We start from the raw sequence: 7,114 nt of genomic DNA on the forward strand, positions 1-7,114 counted from the left end.
CATGAGTTATTGGAGGTCAAAGTGGCCGATTACTATCGATCGCGGCAGGCCATAAGTACTCCACAGTTATACGTTAAACAATAGCAGCACGCTTATAAATTTATTGCTGCATCTATGTCTTTGTTATGATCCGGTATAAGCTATTCATGAAGATACTGGTCAATTATTTACTGTGTTTTAGAAAGCACAGAGACATTAGGCTCCTAGCCTTCCTTTTGCTTCTTTTCTTTTGATATATGATTATTTAATTGTCTATGTATTTAATAATGTGTGTTAGAGCGTGTTTTTGATTCACCCATAAGAATATTTATTTAATTCAAGTTATTTAAATGTAAATCCAGTATTTAGCAAGTGTTGCATTAAGTTTGTGAATGTGCGTTCGCTTCAAGATATGGCGGGAGCGCTCTAGCCAATCACAGCGCTCGTGAGTATGGAGACTGGATGGAAGTGGGAAGAGAGTATGGTTTCCGGAGAGTTCTGGGGGAGTGCTGGGAGTGCGGGAGTTTTGGATGGGATAGCACAGGACACGGAAGTGCTGGAATGGTACAGTGTGACGGACGCAGAGTCGTGGAGAGACTTGGACTGCGTGGAGCGGTTTGCGCATGGTCACGAGAGATAGAAATACTTTGGAGTGCAGACTTGTGAACTTGTGAGATTTCCGTGTCTCCTACAGTGAGGACATAGGGTGCGTTTAGAAGTGAATATCTCGCGAGCTGTGTTGTTGTTCATAACTAGTTACATGCTGTTGGAATCTATTGTTTCCCTGTTATTCAACTTACATTTTATTTAATTCCTGGACCATCGACACCAATTAGTGTTTTACAGAAATATACCGCATTCTCAAAAGTACTTTTACTTTCGTACTCATCATTTAAAGTCGTTAAGATAACACCTGCATATTTCATTTATAAATTTAGATGTTACTTTCATAATTCGCAATTGCCGATTGATAGAAACCTTCGACCATTCGATTCATGTGTGTATTCTCATCGTATACTGTAGACTCAGCAGTATTTGGCCTGTAATGCGGCAAGTACGTATCCCAGCCACAACGAAACCAGCCAAAACTTTTAGTATTGCAATGTTGAGTTGGAGGGTGCATAGTTATTTGAAAGCCCACAGAAGAAAGCTGTTAGATACATCCTGTAGTTAGAGCCAAGGAAATCCTTCAGACAGAACATTAAATAGGCTAATATAACGACATAACTTAGTAGTTTATATAGGATTCTCTATTGTACATAATAATAACAATGAAAGCATAAAATTTTTCAACAAATTGAGTATGAGAGTGTTAAGAGTGATGCTTAAAAATAAGAAATTCTATTTGGTAGAAGAATTCTTAAGAATTAATTTTAAAAAAACTGTCTGTACAAATCTTAGCAACTCCTTTTCAGTTCATACATCAGCACTTCAATGTTTGCTCTCATGTTTGTAATTACTAGATAAATGTATGGACAGTGTATAAAATTTAACTATGGTATATACTTTCAAGAGATTAAGTCTGCATAAAATACTGGATTATCAAAACTTCTGTTCTATTTTATCCTCTTCTGTACAGGAATGTACAAAAAGTTATTGATTTTTTGTTGATGGTAGAGTCCATAAATACTAGATTAATGTTTCACAGGGTACATATTATTGTTTTCACAGTACACTAAATAAGATTGTGACTAACTTGGATGCCCCAGATTCAGTACAGACTAGCTAGTTAGGCTGTCTGATCAAAGACGTCTGGATTGAATACCAACACAGAGGAAGTTTTCTTTGCAAACATAAGGGTTGTACAGTATTTTCAGATATGTTCAGATTTTGCTGACCAAATGTTTTTAAATCAATAATTTTCCTGTGTCAGCTATCATTCAATTTTGCTACAATTTCTTTTCATACTTCTTCCGTCACAAGTGTCTCTATCTAGAATTCAAAATCTGTTTTGAACATAGTTATTTCTGACTTTGGTCCATAAATTCTGTATTAAATGGTAATTATATTTTTGTTAATTAATGAAATATTTTTGTTTGATGCACTGTTCATTACATTTTGTTGAAATTTTACCAGGCTCTAAATGGATAATATCGCCACCATTTTCGAAATGTGGACAGTCATAACATTTAGAGGGAGTTTGAAATTATATTTGTTTTTCCTAAGTCATATTATCAGTCACAAGTAACTTCGGTTTTAATATCTAGTTGTAATTTTCCTTGGGGTTTGTGTGCTGAATTTTGCTTCATCAGCAGTTCGTTTCTGGATTAAGATTATGACCACATTTTTAGCAAAATTTATGACTTTAACAATGATCTAAAGCGCCACATATGCCAAAGTGGGACAAGAAAGATGCAAAGACCAACAACTGGAAAAGAGAGTTAACATGCAAAAAAAATTTAAAAAAATGAAAATAGCCTGCTGTTAATCAGTTTAGCGTTAAGTCAGATTCTTGTGGTGAGCTCAACATCTTAGACAGACAGAGAATGTGGAGCCTCAATTAATCCAATATCTCCTGTTAACAAATAAGAAGAATTCCATGGAGACCTAAAGATAAATTAGAAATACACAAAGATTTCTATGGTGGAAAACAATGAATATGCCATTTTCATAACACTAAAATTTTACATAATCAGGCTGCATTTAAGAATACACACAGTAGAAACAGTGAAAAATTTTAACTGCTTGCAATTCAACATAATTTACTATAGATACATAGATATTAACAATAAATTAAAAGCATTCCAATAGTAGTAAGTGGTACATTCACACCATAGTAGATCTACTGCCAAAGCCACACTCGTTTTTAGTAGTGGACAGTGTTACTCTTTAATTAAATCTGATTTCCACTGTAGGTGGTTATTCGCATGATGGGGATTTGATATGCATACAGATGATACATCAAACTCCAATAACCCCTCCAATAAATAGAAAGTGATCTACTGTTCAGGGTAGCATTGCATTTTTAAGTATTTTTAAGCGATTCCTCATATAAATTGTTACAGTTTTATGTTATACATAAGACATCAAGCAGATTCAAGCAGATTTATAAATGGTGATAGTTAAGGATTCTGAAAGTGTGAGCAGTGTACAAAAGGTTTTCACAATTTTAATCAATTGGCTGGGTAGTGAGACTACTATTTGTCAGATTAAATGCTCCCATAGGATTTCTAAACCATTTTCTGGTGAATACTCATGTGGCTCCTTCCACAACAATGCTTGTGTGGGAAGTCTTCTGCCAGCCAAGGTTGTGAGTGTTGGCAGATAAGCAGTGAAATGATGGTACATGCTACCTGGTTGAAATTAAGCCTGTTTGTTTGGAAGTGGAATATGTTGGACTGTAGTGGTATATTTTCAACAATTGTAGAACACAGAGTTACTCAAGGTTATGGGGAGTTTTAAATTATGAAGGATCTTCTGAAATATTAAGAATGAAGTTCAGATTTTGAATATTTTATACGATATGGGAATATAGTGGGAAATTTAATAATTTGTGCATTGTTAATGGAAACCTACATAACGATTTACTTCACATATCTACAAGTTATAGTGTAATTATACAGAAACAATCCACACTGCAGTAAAACTGCAACAAAATGCTCAGTGAAACTGTAACTATTACAGCAAAAATTGTGCAAAATATTTCATTTTTTAGCAGAACTTAAACAAAATTCTCCAAGATACAGGAAATTGTACGAAACTGTCCCATGTTATAGCTAATGTTTGTACAACTTTCCACACTGTATGATGTTATTGTCAATGTTCATGTAGCACAAGGAATAATTAAGATGACTTATTGTCTGTATCAATGGTAAATGCAGAATACTCAATTCTACTAACACATAATGATGTTCTCTGATATGAAAGGTTGAAAATTAGAAAGTGCAACACCATTAAAGCCACCTTAATGGAACTTTGTTATTTTCAATAAAAAGAAATGTACGTTTCTTGTGCGCCTTGGCCCCAGACACTTTAGTTTTCTGAGGGCCTTCCGTTATTAGAATATTGTGTTTCACATACTTTTCGTCGTTTGCAGACGCACAGTGCCGAATGCTGTGTTAAAGTGCACCAAAATCTTGACGGTTACATGAAAGGCTTTGATTGTTATGTGAGTAATGTTAATTTCTTTTCAGCTGCAAGCTTAAGCAGTCTAGCATGTTTGTATTTAACGTATTATACATGAAATGTAGCAAAGCTAAATGTCATGCACATTAAAATCCGACCAGCTTAGTTGTGCTGTAAATGAGGATGGACTCTGGGCTGTCTGTGAGGTTCGCATTGAAATCTTGTTATAGAACTGATTAAAATTCTTTGAAAGCTATTTTCAATTTACATATGAATTACAATTATTTTTTATGTAGTGAATCATGTGAGACTTGATCCATGCTGACTGGTCCAGGCTAACACAAAAACTGTTTCTGCAATGAAATATTAATAAACTTTCAAGTGAAACACTTAAGCAGATAATTATCAGCGAATGAGTTCGTATTTTTAAGCTGTGTCACATAATAAAAAACTTCAAATTATGTTCTTGCCCGTAATGGCGTCTTTGAAACAAGATCAGCTCTGTATATGAAAACTGCAAATTATTCAATAATAATTATGGGATGCCTTTCCCTAGACTATTGAAAGAAAAACACAAGTTTACACATTTATAGGATTATTTATTATTATCATAAAAATGCTTTTTCTTACAGTATTAGTGAGAAACCCATACCATTCTCATCACGAATCGTCAATGGCGTCCTTCTACAATCAAGAACAAAACGAAGAGTAGTAGTTTTTTCTTTTTCTCCCTCGTTAGAAACTGTCTATTCGTTTTTATCTTTGTTCACAGATTATCCTTGAAATACATAGTTTTCGTATTAACAGTAATTTTCATTGTTCTTCTATATTATTTTACAATATTTCTCTGCAATAATCACAACACATCGTCTTAGGGCTTTTATCAATATTACGATTGTTTTTATATCGTCACACTAGTTACGTAAATTTTCACAATAAGATCATGGGGATGACACACATTGCAAGATAACAGTTCATGTCACAGATGAATTGTAACGAAATGCTTCATATTAAAGTGAAATTGTAACAAACTACCGAGAGCTAGACTGAAAACTTAACCAACTGTTCCTGTCATTGCAAAAATTGATATGTATCATCCCATTTCCAACGAAAATGGTAACAAAACGCACAGTGTTACAGCAAAATTGTAACAAAATCCGCCTCTTACAATAAAAATTGTAACAAATTTCGTTATCTTACGGTATAATTGTAATAAATTACGCACGATTTTCAATGGAATTGTAGCACAATCCTCTGCGTTACAGTGAAATTTTTGGAAATTGCTCCACTTTACTTCAAATTTGTAACAAAAAGCTCTGTGCTATAATGAAACTGTAACAAATCGCTCCATGTTATAGAAAAATTGTAACAAAGTTTCAGTACACCACTACGTTACAGTAAAATTCACCAAATGCTGCAAGCCTTAAGAGTTCCTCTAGGGCTTTGAAACAGACCAAAAACGACATATCGGCAAAAGCTTTATGTCATCCACATACTGATCGTGCTGATATGGGGCTATTAACAGATGTGTTCAGTGTCCTTACTGAAGTCATATTTGCTCCAAAAAAAAAAACTGCTTTACACTGGGTTTTCCATGGTGTCAGAGAGGAACTATGTCACTTGTAAAAGTGGAAAATGATAGTCCCAGATGGTGGACCTATGACATCAAAATCCAAGGTGGTGTTCCAAGATGTGACTGGTAACATGACAATCGTGATTTAAGACAGCTGACCTACGGATGCGGAAACAGTCTGTAATCTTATCAGCCCAAAACATTTCAACCATTTCCTGTGAAACTCCACTCACATACCCTCACCACTCACTCATAGCATCTAGGCTTTCTAATCATCAAGTGGGCTCGGCACTCATGTTCAGTTGAACCTAGTGAAAGAGTGATCATTGCAAAGTGTCATCAGAGGTTCATAACTCGACAAGTCGAATAAGAAACAATCTTGCACAGTTGACTGTAAGCATTAGTGCCTTTCAGTGTTAATTATTATTATTATTATTACTATTCTTATTATCCATTATGTTGCAAGATACCACGTGTGGGAGGGAGAAAGAGATGTGAATTTTATTTAGATTCTACAAATGAAATGCAAGGAGTGTTGTTCAACATATAAGTGGTTTATTCAGTGAAACTGCATTAAACTGTATATGCAATAATTATTGAAATTTTTGTCAAATTAATTAAAAATTCACTCACAAGTTATTCAAATAATGATAAACAAAAATTTTAAAAAATTGGGTCGCCAGATACTTTCCTCCAGGAGTTCACGGATAAAGCCGTAGAATACCTCACACACTTAACGAATGCCATCCTGACACACCAACACTTCCCTGACTTTTGGAAAGCGGCCAAGGTCCTGCTGTTCAGGAATCCAGGGAAAGACCACTCCCTCCCTCAAAATTACCGACCCATCAGTCTGCTGTGCTCGCTCAGCAAGATTGTTGAGAAGGTAATACTAAAACGTATCACTAGGCACTGCATCGCCAACGACACCCTAAGACCGGAGCAATTCGGCTTTAGGAATCACCACTCGACAACACAACAACTCCTCCGCGTAGTCGAACGTATAACACACGGCTACAACATGAACAAAGCCACAGGGGCCGTGTTCCTGGACATCGAAAAGGCTTTCGACCGTCTCTGGCACAACGGACTCATACGCAAACTAAGCGAAGCTGGTTTCCCGGACGGACTCGTACGTCTCATACACTCATATCTCACGAACAGATGTTTCAACACTAAAGTGCAGGATAAACAATCAACACAACATGGTATCCAAGCTGGAGTACCCCAAGGAAGCATCCCAGGGCCCATCTTGTTTAACCTGTACATTAATGACTTCCCAGCGACACAAAACACGACGTTAGCCGTCTACGCGGATGACACCGCCATCCTTGCGCGAGATTGGAAACAGTCGAACATCAATTCACGAATACAGACAGCACTCAGAACAGCTGAGCCTTGGCTGGAGCGATGGCGTATTAAAGTAAACGTCGACAAGTGCGAAGCAGTTCTGTTCACACGCAGACCGAAACTACTGCGCAAACATCAACACTGTTG

Source organism: Schistocerca cancellata, chromosome 1 (genome assembly GCF_023864275.1).
Source record: "Schistocerca cancellata isolate TAMUIC-IGC-003103 chromosome 1, iqSchCanc2.1, whole genome shotgun sequence".
Classification (NCBI taxonomy): domain Eukaryota; kingdom Metazoa; phylum Arthropoda; class Insecta; order Orthoptera; family Acrididae; genus Schistocerca; species Schistocerca cancellata.